Here is a 16,324-nt window from a genome sequence, read left to right on the forward strand (position 1 = left end):
GGACAAACCTGGATCTTGATCCGATGTCCTTGGAGCCCTCCTCGGATACGCTGGCTGGGAGGTCCTGGTCAGCTTCCTACGTTCGGACTTAGTCTCTTTTTTGGAGATTTCCTTCACAGGGAGCAACCTGCAAGTCAGGCCGGGTCGCGGCTAGAGTTGCCGCGGTGGGTCGGTCCCTCTATGGAGCTTTTTTTCAAAAGTTCTCCAAACTTCTAGTTCTTCTTCTAGATGTTCTTTTAAGGTTCTTTTGGGGTCCACAGCTCACCCCAAGGTTCCAGAAGCTCTAAGATGCTCCGTGGGGTGTGGACTACAACTCCCAGAATGCACCTGGCACAAACTCCTTTTTGGCCACTGGACAGTGGTCAGCTGGTTGGTTTCTTCAGGAGTTGGTGCAGGGGACTCTGGTTTGCAAGTTTTCACCTGTAGCAAACAGGGAGTCCCTCCTTGAACCAGTTGAAGCCTGGCAAAGTTCCTTTTGTGGTGAAGCCAAAGTGTGCAGCTGGTGCAGTCCTTCAGAGTGCAGGGTCCAGGTGCAGGTCAGGGGTCCAACAGGGCAGTTCTTCTTCTCCTGTGGTTCTTCCTTGTTGGAATCTGATGGGGATCTGAGGTGTGGGTGCAGGTCTGCCAGTTTTATCCCTGCTCCTGGGTGAAAAAAAGGGGGGTCCTGGTTCTCCAGTAAAGGGCAGGGAAATTTCCCCTGTGATGACCACTTCCTGTGAAGTGTAGCAAAAATCAATCCCAGGGAGCATCATTCCTCAAAAATCCATCATGACTGAAAGTGATTTTTGGAGGTTACATCTGGCTGAGCCCACCCACTGGTGTGGCTAAAAATCCTAAACACACCTTTCTCCTGCCCTCTCCTAATCTAATCAAGAGGGCACCTAATTGTCTGGGTTTGCAGGATGTGGGGGTGTTGATGGGTTGCTCCAAATGTCCTTCTCTGCCTTTGAAGACCAGTTTGGCAGCCCTCCCCCTTCCTGCCTCACCATCTGCTGAGGGGAGATCTCCTCCCACAGGCACATCTCTTTGTGTGAAGCCAGGCCACTTCACACCTCATCAAGGCAGCCTGGCCAGGCTGCCAGAGGCTGGCCAATCAGAGCACAGCAGCAAAAACACTGCAGGGCTGAAGTTGGCAACTTTTCAGGTCAAGTTTAAAACTCTTTACCTGAACAAGTTATATTAAATCTCACAAGTGGAGGTTGTGGGATTTATTATAACAATTCATTTGATACCAGACTCTTGGTATCTGTTACTTAAGGGGACTTTTAAAATTAAAATGAAGTCTCCCCATTCTAGCCTATGGAGGCCATTCACTACAATGAGGGAAAAAGTAATTTGGCTGTTTTACCTCACCAGGGCTTATAAAACTATTTTTATAAGGTCCCTGCCTATAGTTACATAGCACCCAGCCCTAGGGGCACATAGGCACTCCTTAGGGGTGACTTATATGTAAAAATAAGGTAGTTTAAGACTTTGGAACTACTTTTAATTCCAAAGTCGAATTTGCATGTAACTTTCATTTAAAAGCAGCCAGCAAAGCAGGCCTGCCTTTAAAATGACACTGGGCACCTCAGTAGTGCAGCCATGGGGGCACTACCTATGCTAGGGTCCCTAAACCTCCATGCCCTACCATATACTAGGGACTTATAGGTAGGTTAACTTTGCCAATTATAATTAGCCTAATTTGCATATCCACTTTACACAGAGCACTGGCCCTGGGACTGGTAAGCAGTACCCAGGGCACAGCCAAGAGTCAGTAACCACCGGTACCTGTCCAAAACCTTTGGGGGTGACCAGGGCAAAAAGGAGGACTTTCCTACACTAGAGATATATCAGCAACCAGTCTCTTGGTTGTAGTAACATGTTCTGATAATGGCCTGTGGTCATCTCTAACCAGGCCAAGATCAGCTACCATGGCATCTATTTTAGTTTTAAAGGATCTCCCTACTATCGTCCCCCACTCTTCTGTTCTCCTTCCATATCTCCTGAGGCATCTCTTTGGAGTTTGGCAACTGGGTCTCTTTTTCTGGCTGCCTTTTCCATTGGGAGCGACACTATTTGCACCAGCTAAGCCCAGTGTTTCAGGCAAGGGGCGTGACCGGAGAGTTTCGCCAGACACTGCTCTCCTGAGGCATGCAGGTGCAGTGCATGGGGTGAGACAGGGATCCCCTGGAGCAGTGAAGCAGCCGCCAAGCCTGAGATCTCTAGGGAGCCAATGCGCAGAGGTAGGCATTATCTCCCCGCTGGCTCTCCCTGCATGGGCCCTCTCAATTCGCCTCCCCCTGAAGCCTTCTGTTATGCGCTATTTTATGTTGCCCTGCAGTTAGCTAACTCCAGTCTCTGGCTCAGTTGTTTATTGTGGTCAGCCATGTACAGGAAGCTCCCCTTCCCAGCTCAGTTCAATGGTGGTCAGCAGGCGCATCCATCGCAAGGCTCAAATGAAGTTCGCCAGTCTCCCCCTGATTCCACTCAGGCCCCCCCGAGGTCCACGAGGTCTCCTTTTCCTATGGGCAGTCAGGCGGGTCCAGGGTCATCAGCCCCAAGGAGGGAGGCGCCGGCCTCAAGCAGACAACAGCGCTACAGCGTCCTCCCCCCACTATCGCTCAGTGCCTCCCGCCACACGCTCGCAGGCAGAGAGCACCACTTACTTCTCTTGTATGTCAAAGTGCAGTTCTCCAAGCTGGGCTTCCTGGCCTGGTGATGCCCATCCCAGGGGCCGCCCCTCGCCAGCCACGTGCCCCTCTCAGTCGTGAGGGCCCTCAGGACCGAGCCGGTGTCAGGCCCAAAGCCCAGATGGGTTGCTCCGAATCCCGCTCCAACTTGCTCAGGCCCACAATCCAGCGAGGGCCATCCTGGAAGAGGCCACCATGCTGATTCCTCCAGGGTCCACGGAGGACTGGGGGGACCAAGTGGGTGCAACCTCAAACCGCCCCTGCTGCTATCCTCTGTACCTTCAGGGGCCCCACTTTCCAGGGGCTCCCCACCAGTGATCGGGGTTAGTGCTTGTGACCATGGCCCTTTCCCTCAGTCCGTGGCAAGGTGCTCCTCCAGTCGCACTCCATAGTCCGCTGTAAGGCAAACCATTACAGGCTCTGCCCCATTTTGCTCTTGGATCCTGTTCACCAGCACTACCGACTCAGCCTGGGTTCCCCTCGGCCGCGGCTCCCCCAGGCCCACTTCCTCTGACGGCGAGGTCTTGAGCGCTCAGTCAGACGTGGGCGCCATTTTGTTTGAGGCGAAGGGATGAGAAGCTCAGTCTCTTCCCTCGGTGAAGGCAATGGCAGGAAGCGCTCGAATCCACTAAGTCCGCCTCCAGTCCATCACTCCTAAGTTAGGGGTTGTTTTTTGGGCTTGATTGCGGCCCTCAAAATGCAGGATGACTGTAAATGAGGGATGGGCAGGCAGGAGCTCATAGAGCCATGTCTGTTTGCGGCGGCTTAGCCAGCCTTTTCATGGTGGTGAAACTGCCTTGAAAAGGCTAGTGGAGAACCAGGTCATAATCAGCAAGACGGTGCTGCATGCAGCGCTGCCCTGGCTGATTGCAACATGCACCCGCCATCAACCCATCAGGATCACCGATCCTGGCGGAGATGGCGCTACCCTTGTCGTCTGACTGTCAGGGTCATGGTGTGGCAGTCGGACCGTCACAGCAGCAGTGGTCCTGATCGCCACCACGAAGCTGACCGCCAGCCTCATAATGAGGCCCTATATTTCTAAATGTAATGAGGGATGGTAAGATTGAGATGGCAATAAGTATGGTTGTTGAAAAATCTTTTCATGGCACCCCGCCTTGCTCATGCTGGAAATTACAGCTCCACATTCCCTACAATCTACTCATGATTCTCTGGATATGTCAGGTGAACTGCAGGGAGCAGAAACCCATAGTATCAATTATCCTCATCCTTACTATTTTCTGATGCACCTTCAGCAATTTTACCAGCAGTTAGTGACCCTGACATTTGGTGCAATGTATGCACCACACTCAGGGAAACCTACAGGACATTATCACTTTGACTGGACAAATTGGAGCTCAAGGTTGAGCTCTTGTAGACTTTACCTCTTACATGTTTGCAATTAATACCAAATTGTCTACTGATTTATTAACCTGGTGGATTCGGTGTAGGGTGAACCTCAAGTAAATTCCAGGAATGGCTTTTGTTTCTTAGTCTTTGATAAGCTGAGCTCCCTACTAATTATTTTGCAGACTGCAGTGGAGGTTTGAAAAAAGTAAATCATGATTTTGTACCCAAGGGTCCTGACAATGAAAATCTAGACGATCCAAAGATAACGTTTTTTTCGGTCATTTTGTTTTTTAAAAATCATTAATTGTTAGAATATACCAAATAATAAAGCAAACACTGAAAACGTTCTGAATCACATGCAGGTTAACATAAATTGTCAAATATTCACTCTCCCCGCCTGGTAGTATCCATGGAAGAGTGAGCAGTTTGGAGCAACTTCACAAATGCACCTAAAAGCCCTGATGTGGAATTTGGAAAATCCAAAAGAGCTTCACAGGTCTCAAAAAGACTGAGAAGAGACACAGGACAAAAATAAATCCATTCTGTTTCATCATTTCTGCACCTACAGTGGCATCCCATGGAGGGAATGCTCCCGTAGTGCTGCTTGATCCATTTTTCAAGAATTTTTTACCCAATAATCAAAGGGTCAATCGGGCATTCAAAAATCCAACTAAATGTGATGATGGGGAGGTAATAGTTGTTTCAGACACTGCAGCTGATACGTTTTTTATTACCAAGAATGACAAAACATCTCTAAACTTCATAGTCGCCAGGGAGTACATAATGACAGCAGTGGTCTTAAACCCCCCCAAACCCAGCTTTGGAGGCAGAAGATTATTGGTCATTTAAGGAGGCTTAAAAGACAGTGGTTTACTCTTGTTCCTCCACGCATGGGTGCTTGAGGGACAAATAGACAAATGGAAAAAAATTAACCCCCAGATAACGTTTCCAAAGTTAGCAGCATTCCTGTGCTAATTGGGGAAACTGCGATCCATCTTATGCAAATCCATTCGGAATTGAACCATCTCCACTCAAAATGTGTCGAAAGGATACAATACAGGATTCTGATGGCGAATCAGCATAGTAAAACAATGATAGTGATACAGGCCGTGCAAGAAATCGCTAAAGTCACTTAAGGTCAACAAAGTATTTACGGAGGACAAGAAATCCAGTTTACAAAGATATTCCAACAACATTATCTATTGTTTCTGCTACTAATAGTTAGTGTGGAGAGGGACCCTGACCAGCCTAACACAAACTGCTGCCTTTGTCCAAGTTTTCCAGCCTCTGACCTTGTGCACGCATTGATTAGTTACTGGGGATACTAGAGAGAGTGGATACCGATCTTAAATAAACATTTTCCAAAGTACCTCTAACATTAGAAACCCAGCATTAGAATTTTTCATAGATGCGCTTGTGTGATTTAATTTTTAAAACCAGATACCAGCACTGAAGATAAACAATGAATTAAGCGTAGTTCAGTTTCAGTTAAGCCCATATGAAGATCGCACTCCCGCGGACCCCATTACGACATCCCCGCTGGGCCGGCGGGCGCAAACCAAGTTTACGCCCGCCGGCCCAGCGGGGATGAGCCCGCAACATAGGAGCCGGCTCCTAATGGAGCCGGCGGTGTTGTGGCCGTGCGACGGGTGCAGTAGCACCCGTCGCGCTTTTTACTGTCTGCTATGCAGACAGTGAAAAGCTGCCCGGGGCCCCCAGGGGCCTCAGGACACCCCTTACCGCCAGCCTCTTCCTGGCGGTGCAAACCGCCAGAAACAGGCTTGCGGTAGGGGGGGTCATAATCCCCAGGGCAGCGCTACTTGCAGCGCTGCCCTGGCGGATTATCACCGCCGGGGCTAAAACGGCGGGAAACCGCCGGCCCCGCGGTCGTAATACGGGTCTCCGTACCACCAGCCTGTTGGCGGTACGGACGCCACATTACCCCTGGCGGGGTCTCTGACCGCCAGGGTCGTGATGACCCCCATAAACACCAAAAGGTTACAGTTACCTGGGAGGTAGGCCAATGCAGTACATGTCAGGCAGGTAATGGAGGCAGCCCAAGATCCACTCAGGCTTCTTCTTAGCAACCAAGCCCCACTCCTAGTCTCACTGACAATCTTCATTCCCTGCAAGAGTATGTTGCTAACAGTAATTTCTTTATAGTTTGACAGTCGGTCTTGGAATTTAGGATGTCCAACCAAATAAAATATATGACGAAATACCCAACTAAAGGATGGTGATGCCATGGATTTCATATTTAAATAGGATATTCTCTGCATTCGGAAACTTGGGACTTCAATAAGGTTGTACTGCCTGGATTCACTGAGAATAAAATTAGGGACTGTTGGAAATAAGGCTCTAACCTGCAAAAAGATGCAGTTTGGTTAGAGCTTTGGAGCACTGGTTCTTGGATGTCTTCTTTGGTGAGGGCCCTCTAATGGAGTCTCACCCACTTTAAACTCTGAGATAACGTGAATCTCAGCTGGAACCACTACCTATTAAAATAAGGTCAAATACTGTAATGAGTAAAGGTTGCAGGCAACACATATTCAAATGTACGTACAGAGCTGTAGAGAAGGATGGATTGTCTCACTCGACCTAGCATCTGCACAAAGATAAAACTGTGGAAAGTGGGGTCTACAGTAAAGTAATATGAGTCTGATTGGAGACCAAAAAATAATGCATTCCATTTGATATATAGGGGGTCATTCTGACCCTGGCGGTCAGTGTTAAAGCGGCGGCCAACCCGCCAACAGGCTGGCGGTCCAAAAAATGGAATTCTGACCCTGGCGGGAACCGCCAACACAGGCCGCCGCTTTAACACTCCGACCGCCACGGCGGCACAAACAAACAGCGCAGCGGTCACCGCCAACAGCCAGGCGGCAGACAATGTACCGCCCACCCTATCACGACTCACCAATCCGCCACCTTTTCCGGGGCGGGAGCACCGCCGATAAAAACACGGCGGAAACAGACATTTCCAATGGAAAACGCTCACCTCGACACACTCCACGCGGAATCGGGACAGCATGGAACCGGAACTCCACATCCTCCCAGCCATTGCCTTCCTGCTCTGCTTCCAGGATCACGAACGTCGCAGCAGACGACAACGGTGAGTACTGCACCTACAACACAGGGGAGGGGGGAGGAGGAAAGCTTACGGGCACACACATACGCCACACACCCACCCCCACCCTCACCCCCACCGAAATACCTACACACCAATGCAGATTAAAAAGTCAGAGTGACACCCCCAAACCCCCAAAACAAAAAAGTCAATACAAAAGGCAATGATTGTAAAAATATAACATAATTTTAGCAAGAATTAAGTATAGCGAACTTAGCGATATATAAAGAATTATTACACATCTAGAACTATATATATATACAAGTAGCAAAAGTCCGGCACAGTTTTGCAAAGTTCAAATGTCCGTGGGCCAATGTGCAGCAACACATGGGCAAAGCCCACACAGGAGATCAAGTCCATTGGAGAGAACACTGCTGGGGCATCACAAAAGCAAATACTGGCACCTCAGGGGGAAGGGAAGGGGGGGCACCTCAGCCACATGAGTCCACGACGCCAGATCCACGAAGGGCCTCCATGCCCACTGTGCCATCCTGGGGAGTGCAAAGCCACAGTCTCTCAAGTCTCTACAGTGGGTGGGTTGCCCACTGTGCCATCCTGGGGAGTGCAAAGCCACAGTCTCTCAAGTCTCTACAGTGGGTGGCTTGCCCACTGTGCCATCCTGGGGAGTGCAAAGCCACAGTCTCTCAAGTCTCTACAGTGGGTGGATTGCCCACTGTGCCATCCTGGGGGGTGCAAAGCCACAGTCCATCAGGTGGATTACAGAGTCCACTGGTCATGGAGGAGGCATGGTGGGCAGAGTGCCTCGTGAAGCCCTGCCCGACACAGAACCGGGCCTGCCAATGGGCCAGCGGTGCTTGACAGGAGGGCCCAGCGGAGCGGTGCTTGACAGGAGGGCCCAGCGGAGCGGTGCTTGAGATGAGGGCCCAGCGGAGCGGTGCTTGACAGGAGGGCCCAGCGGAGCGGTGCTTGACAGGAGGGCCCAGCGGAGCGGTGCTTGAGATGAGGGCCCAGCGGAGCGATGCTTGAGATGAGGGCCCAGCGGAGCGGTGCTTGACAAGAGGGCCCAGCGGAGCGGTGCTTGACAGGAGGGCCCAGCGGAGCGGTGCTTGACAGGAGGGCCCAGCGGAGCGGTGCTTGAGATGAGGGCCCAGCGGAGCGGTGCTTGAGATGAGGGCCCAGCGGAGCGGTGCTTGACAGGAGGGCCCAGCGGAGCGGTGCTTGACAGGAGGGCCCAGCGGAGCGGTGCTTGAGATGAGGGCCCAGCGGAGCGGTGCTTGACAGGAGGGCCCAGCGGAGCGGTGCTTGACAGGAGGGCCCAGCAGAGCGGTGCTTGAGAGGAGGGCCCAGCGGAGCAGTGCTTGACAGGAGGGCCCAGCGGAGCGGTGCTTGAGATGAGGGCCCAGCGGAGCGGTGCTTGACAGGAGGGCCCTGTTCAGCGGTGCCTGTCTTGGCGGGGCCCTGTTCAGCGGTGCTTCTCTCGGCGGGGCCCTGTTCAGCGGTGCTCCTCACGGCGGGGCCCTGTTCAGCGGTGCTTCTCACGGCGGGGCCCTGTTCAGCGGTGCTCCTCACGGCGGGGCCCTGTTCAGCGGTGCCTGTCTTGTGTTTCGAGTGAACCACACCTGGCCAATACTTCCTGCTCAGTCAGCATCGGACCTTTCCGTTGCGGGGCCCTCCTGTGATGGAGTCCTGGGGCCCTGGGTCTCCTCCGATACCCCCGGAATGGGGCTGGTGGGGCCCTCATGGCCAGGTCGGCTGCTCCCTGCCTTTTGCGCTTTGCTGCCCTTGCCCTCCTTGGCAGACTCTCCGTGGCCCTTGGCTCCCTTACCCGATGTGGCAGGTGACGGTGCAAGGCTACCCTCCTTGAGGTCCAGTTTATAGAGGATTAGTTTTTTAGGAGCCATGGGAAGGGTAGCTGGAGTGGGTATGGGAGTGGAGGAAGAGGATGTGGTTGTAGGAGAGTAAAGTCTGGTGTCTTGGGGTGCAGGTGCTTGGGCTGGAGGCTGACGTGAGGTGGATGGCTGTTGGTTGGGTGCCTGCCTGCGTTTGTGTGGTTTGGAAGCGGGGGTGACAGACACACTGGGAGAGGACACAGGGGACGTGTACATGGCAGTGGGGGTGGTGACTGCACGTGTGCGGACTGGTGTGGAGGGTGTGCCGGTGATGGGTGTACTGGCTGATGGTGGTGTGCATGCAGGTGTGAGTGTAGACGTCACAGGGAGGGAGGAGGGAGACGAGGAGGTGGGGGACACAGAGGAGGTAGTGGCTGTTGGCATGTCTGCATCTGTATGTTGAATGTGTGAATGCTTGTGTGTTCTGTGGTGCTTATGTCTGGATGAGCTTCCCTTGGGTGTTGAGGTGTGTGCAGGCTGGTCTGTAGGTGTGGATGGGATAGGCAGAGGAACAGGGGAGTGGGACTGGGTGGAGGGAGTTAGAAGAGGGAGGCTGGAGACAGGGACAATCGATGCCGTCAGTGCTGAGGCCAGAGCGTTGAACGATCAGTGCTGGGCAGCCTGACCCGAATGAAGGCCCTCCAGGTATGCATTGCTTTGATGCACCTCCCTCTCCACACCCTGGATGGCATTCAAAAGGGTAGACTGCCCAACAATGATGGTCCTCAGGAGGTCAAAGACCTCCTCACTGAGGGCAGCAGGGGTGACTGGGGCAGGGCCTGAGGTGCCTGGGGCGAAGGAGATGGCTGCCTTCCTGGCCGTGCGGGCACGGGCTGAAGGCCGAGGGGCTGCTGGGAGGGCGGAGCTGGTGCGCTGGGTGGCGGCTGTACCTGTAGTATCGGTGGGCACGGATGTTGCCGCCACCGCAAGGGAGCTCCCATCCGAGGACGTGTCGGTGTCACTGACGTCTGCACGGGTCCCCGTGGTGGAGCCCCCCTCGCCCTCCGTCTCACTGGTCATGTCGGAGTCCGTTGCATGGCCCTCCGGGGCCATGTGAGATGCAGCTCCCTCTTGCGCCGATGCCACTTCTCCTCTGCCTGATGATGCTAATGCACACATTCACAGAAAAACAAAGAAAATGGGGGGGGGGTGGAGAAATAAAGACAAGTTGAGTGCATGCATTGGGGACACCGTTGGCGGAGAGGACAGACACAGAAGCCCCCTGCACTACGCTGCGCACTTGGGGTACACTACTGATTCCCTGGGACATGCCCTAAAAGCCTATGGGCGACAACTGCACACACAGAATACACAGGTCCATGAATAGCGTTACTAGGCACCCTACAGAGGTGGGGGGCGGGGGCACAGGACCATACTTCACGGAGGGGCCTATCCTACAGAAATCGCCCTGGCCTAGGGATACCCACGGCTCTCCTCTCCCACCCAGGCACCTCCACTGCGCGCAAATATAGCTGAATGTGCTGGTACTCACCCCCTTGTGTCTGCTGTGATGTCCTCAAGCGCCCATCTAAATCGGGGTAGGCCACCGCCAGGATCCGGGACATCAGGGGGGTCAAGGTACGACTGGCACACCTCCTAGGTTGGGAGGCCATCCCCAGCAGAGCCTCAGCGGTCTTCCTGCTCCCGCGGCGGATGTCCTCCCACCTCTTGCGGCAGTGGGTGCCCCGTCTGTTGTGGACCCCCAGGGCCCGGACGTCCTTGGCGATGGCACGCCAAATATCGATCTTCTGATGGGCGCTGACCTATGTGACATGTACAGGGGGGGAAAAGAAACATCATCACTTTTCTGCATGCTCGATGTGAGTGGCACCCCCTCCCCAAACTTGCCAGGTGGCACACGCTCTCATCTGTCGTGCCATGCATTCGTAATTCGCTCCCCTCCCCTCCATCGTACATCCACCCCACTCATCACAGGCATTGCCCACTATGCATTGGCCCCCGTGTACTCACCTGTTGGTCTGGAGGACCGTAGAGTAGCGCATACTGGGGGAGGACCCCATCCACGAGCTTCTCCAACTCTTCGGAACTGAAGGCGGGGGCCCTTTCCCCAGTCGCAGCAGCCATTGTCACTTCCAGACCGATGTCACAGCAGCACTTGCAGTATAGGTCCTCTCCTGTGGATGATCAGGTCTCGTGTGATTAAGCAGAGAGAAAATGGCGGTCACGCCCGCGGCGGTGCGTACCGCGGCGGTGCGTACCGCGACCGCCGGCGCACATCGTCATTGGCTCCTGAAACCCATAGGGTTCAATGTTAACCAATGCTGCTTTGTGCCGCGGTCTTCGACCGCCTACCGCCACGGCGTGCCACACCAGCGCAATGACCTCACTTCACATTGTCACACTTCACAGGTCAGGCAGCCGCCATTTCAAGGGCCCACATGGCTTAATTCCTACTGCGTCACACATGGCTAGGCCTTGCATCGACACTCATACAAGCTATTCAATCCAGAGAGATTCGTGTACTGTGCAGGCTGTGGGAACTTACCTGTGGGTTGATTGACTCTGTGCTCCATGTTGTCCTTCCTAGGCACCGTCCGCTGGGACTTGCGAGGAGACAGAGGAATGTTCCCGTGTACAGACCGCTGGTGGACCTGTCGACAATGGAAGAACAACATGTCATACTCACCTACAGACTCAACAGTGCCACTATACAGGAACTGTGTGCCCAGCTGGAGCCAGACCTGATGTCACCCATCCGCCAACCCACAGGGATTCCGCCTCTAGTGCAGGTGCTGTCAGTACTCCATTTTTTGGCTAGTGGATCATTTCAAACTACAGTGGCTATTTCATCTGGGATGTCTCAGCCTATGTTTTCAAGGGTATTGTCCAGAGTGTTGTCTGCCCCGATGAAATACATGCGGAGCTACATCATTTTCCCTGAGGTGGGTGACTTGCCTACAGTGAAGGGTGATTTCTATGCCCTTGGACACATTCCCAATATCATTGGTGCCATTGATGGTACCCATGTGGCTTTGGTCCCCCCAAAAGACAATGAACAGGTGTACAGGAACCGAAAAAGTTATCATTCCATGAATGTCCAGGTGGTCTGTTTGGCTGACCAGTACATCTCCATGTAAATGCCAAGTTCCCAGGGTCAGTGCATGACGCGTACGTCATGCGAAATAGCAGCATCCCTTATGTGATGGAACAGCTACAGAGACAGCGTGTGTGGCTAATTGGTGATTCTGGTTACCCCAACCTGCCTTGGCTATTGACCCCAGTGAGGAATCCCAGGACAAGGGCAGAGGAACGGTACAATGAGGCCCATGGGCGTACTAGGAGGGTGATCGAGCGGACCTTCGGCCTCCTGAAGGCCAGGTTTAGGTGCCTGCATATGACAGGTGGATCCCTAATGTACTCACCAAAGAAGGTGTGTCATATCATCGTGGCCTGCTGCATGCTTCACAACCTGGCTTTGCGACGCCAGGTGCCTTTCCTGCAGGAGGATGGTCCAGATGGTGGTGTTGTGGCCGCTGTGGAGCCTGCGGAGAGTGAAGAGGAGGAAGACGAAGAGGACGACACAGACAACAGGGACAGAGTGATACTGCAGTATTTCCAGTAACACACAGGTAAGAATCTACTCCTGCATTTTATTATATCTGTAACAGAACTGGCTCTCTACTGTCTGACCTTTCACCCCAATGTATGGTAACTTAGTTGTGAATTTGCCTTCCTATTTCAGTGATCTGGTCCCCACGGAGTGCCCTCTGGTTTATTTCCCCATGGACTACCGCTGTGTGACACTGGTATGTTGTCATCACAATGTATTTGGACATTTTTGGTTGGTTATATCGAATACATTTGGTTTAAAAAAATAAATAGCAGACTCCAGATGGTTTTTGTGGAATAATTGTGTTTATTGAAGTGCAAAAATTGGTGTATAGTTCAAAAAGGGTGATGGGTGATGGTGGAGGCATGTCCATGGCAGAGTCCAGACTCACGTTCGCACAGGTGCATTGTCCATATGCCTGTGGAAGGTGGAGCAGGGGCAGTTCAAGGTTGGACAGGGTGAACAAGTGGGACAGTGGGATGACATCCGGGGGGATCCGTGCATGGCGGGGGTCTTGACATCCTACTCTGTCTTCTTCCTCGATCTCAGGCCTTTCTTGCGGGGTGGTTCATGTTCTGCAGGGGTTGGGGTCCGGGTGGCCCGTTGCTGTTGTGTCGGGGCCTCCTGACCACTAGCGCCGGCGGAGGTGGTGGGCTGTTCTTCCTCCATGCTAGTGGCAGGGGCCCTTTGGGGGGCCACATGGTCCCGCAATGTGGTGACAATCTGGTTGAGTGCCACCACGATTGTACCCATTGCGGAACTGATGCTGCGCAGTTCTTCCCGGAACCCCATGTACTGGCCCTCCTGCATGGCCTGGATCTCCTGGAACCTGGCCAGGACCGTCGCCATCGTCTCTTGGGAGTGGTGGTACGCTCCCATGATGGTGGTGAGGGCCTCTTGGACAGTGGGTTCCCTAGGCCTGTCCTCCCTCTGTCGCACAGCAGCCCTCCCAGTTCCCCTTTGTTCCTGGGCCTCTGTCCCCTGGACTGTGTGCCCACTACCACTGCCCCCAGGTCCCTGTTGTTGTTGGGGTGGTGGGTTGCCCTGGGTGCCCTGTAGTGGTAGACACACCGCTGCTTGACCTGTCCTGGAGACAGAGGCATGGGCCCGCTGGGTGGGTGCTGTGCTGGGGTTTCCAGAGGGGGGTAGGTCTGCTGGGGCCTGTGGCTGCCTGAGGGGAACCGACTGTCTAGAGGTCCCCGATGGTCCGGGCTGGTCATCAGGTTCTAGGTTGACAGAGCTGCTGTCATCACTGGGGGCCTGTTCTGGGGGTGGGATGGACATTTCTGGACCCTCCGGGCCGGTGTGTTGGCGTTCGGGCCCTGCAGGGGTAAAAGAGTATGGTTATTGCTTCTTTGTGTGCCATGGCGTGCGATTTGTGGGTGCCCTTGTCCCCCAGTGCTGGCATTCCCTTGTGGGAGGAGTTGTGAGGGTGGTTTGGGGGGGGGATGGGTATGTGCAGTGGTCATGCTTAGGTGATGGGTGTCCATGGTTTGTGTTGGCATTCAGGGGTTGGTGTTGGTTTGGGTGGGTTGTGCTGGTGAGACATTAGCAGGGAGGATATGTGCTGGGGGGTTGGGGGTGAGGGTGGGGGTGGGGGTTGGCATGCTGGTGGTTGGGGGGGGTGAAGTAGTTGATATTAGACTTACCAGAGTCCATTCCTCCGCCTACTCCAGCGAGGCCCTCAGGATGCAGGATGTTCAAGACCTCTTGCTCCCATGCTGTGAATTTGGGTGGAGTGGGTGGGGGTCCGCCGCCAGTCTTCTGCACAGCGATGTTGTGTCTTGACACCATCATCCGCACCTTCCCCCGTAGGTCGTTCCAGAGCTTTCGGATGTCTTCCCGATTTCTGGGATGCTGTCCCACAGCGTTGACCCTGTCGACGATCCTTTGCCATAGCTCCGCCTTCCTGGCTATTGTGGTGTGCTGCACCTGTGTGCCGAAGAGCTGGGGCTCTACCCTAATTATTTCCTCCACCATGACCCTGAGTTCTTGGTCCGAGAACCTGGGGTGTCTTTGGGGTGCCATGGGGTGGTGTGGATGAGGTGTGGGGTGGTGTTTGTGGTGATGAGTGTAGTGGTGTGTGGTGTTTTGTGCGTAGATGTAGTGTGGGGGATGATGTTGGGTCCCTGTGTGTGTTGTGGTTTGCGTTCCCTGTGCTCTCTCTCTGTGTATCGCGCCTTGTCTCTGAATTTCGATTTGTGGGGGTTTGTGGGTGATGTGGGTGTGTGTTTTATATCGTATTGATTATGTGGGAGTGGTGTTTGTATGTGTCTCAGGTGTGTGTATTTTGAATTATCCAATGTGGCTGTGTTTTGTAAAGGTGTGTGTATTTTGACCGCGGCGGTGTGTACCGCCAATGGGATACCGCGGTTGAAAGACCGCCGCGTGGATTCGTGGGTCGTAATGGCATGGGTGTATTTCTGTTGGCGTGACGGTGGAGGTTTGGTCATCTCCAGTTTATCGCTGACCGCTGATGTGGCGGCCTTCAGTGGAGGTCGGGTTTTTGGCGGTTTGGCAGTTGTGGGTCAGAATGACCCTGGCGGGTTACCGCGGCCGCGGCGGTGTTATGGCGGTCTTCTGACCGGCGGTAACTGCCTTTTACCGCCAGGGTCAGAATGACCCCCATAGTGTTATGTGTAAAAGCTTTTCACTCTACATTCTAGGTCAAGTCACAAAGGCACCAATAGGTAAAGTAGTACTATATGAGTACAGCTTCACATACTCTTAAATAACACTGCAAATGCCCCCTTATGTGTAAATTGTGTTTTAGAGTAATTTTAGATTGGAATGATATACAATACTGTTGTGTCTAAAGTCCTCTTGTCTAATACACAGTCCAATTATCAAAGAAATAACCTTATAACAACACCAAGGTCATGTTTGTTGCGTCATATATAAATTATGAAGCCAGAATTAAAATATGAGGCAAGATTTCACATATTCCTCTTTCTCTCTTTTTTCAGAGGAAGGTTAGGGTAAGTTCCTGGGACACTGGAAAATACTACTTTCCTCCAGGTATTTCACTTAAGATCAAAAATAAAACAAGCATGCAATATAAACACACACTAAATCACTGGCATGCATTACACTAACATTTTAAGTGAAATACATTTTACTTACCCAACTGAATCATCTGTGCTCTTCTGCAGTCTGTGGCTCCAAATGCGAGTGGAAGACCTCATTTCCCTAAGCAATCTACACACTCCTCTCATGCTATTAACCAGCATGAGTGAAACACCAGGATTGGATGAAGTGGGCTGGCTGAATGGTGCTTCACATCCTCGAGGCCTATGCTTGTTCTCCACCCAGCTGTCCAAAACAACTGGACTGGAGAACTGCAAAGTGCACGTCACGCTTGCCGTTGTAAGACTGTCGGGCAAACTTCTGCACTTGGTTGTGTGGTCAGCCTATGCTCCAGTCCTCCATGCTGCCAATCAGCAGCAGTGACAGTCTCACATTTCTCCTGGCTTGGGGGCAGCCTGCGGGTGTCGCGCCTCGGTGAAAAATAAAATGGCAATGAAATAATTGCATTGCCATTTTATTGTTCATATATAGCGCGGCTCGCAGCGGGCAGGGAGTTGGTGAGAATCTCCCACCCTCATGAAGAAGCCGCCGCTGCTTAATATTACAGTTTTGTCACAATTTTGTTGCATAAAGGAAGTGGATCCAGTGATCCCTTTGGATAGTGTATTTTCTAGTGGAATTTGATTGACTTCTTCAAGCTTGGCTTCCACCATTTTGGAACTATAAA

This window comes from Pleurodeles waltl, chromosome 8 (genome assembly GCF_031143425.1).
Source record: "Pleurodeles waltl isolate 20211129_DDA chromosome 8, aPleWal1.hap1.20221129, whole genome shotgun sequence".
In the NCBI taxonomy this organism is placed as follows: Eukaryota; Metazoa; Chordata; class Amphibia; order Caudata; family Salamandridae; genus Pleurodeles; species Pleurodeles waltl.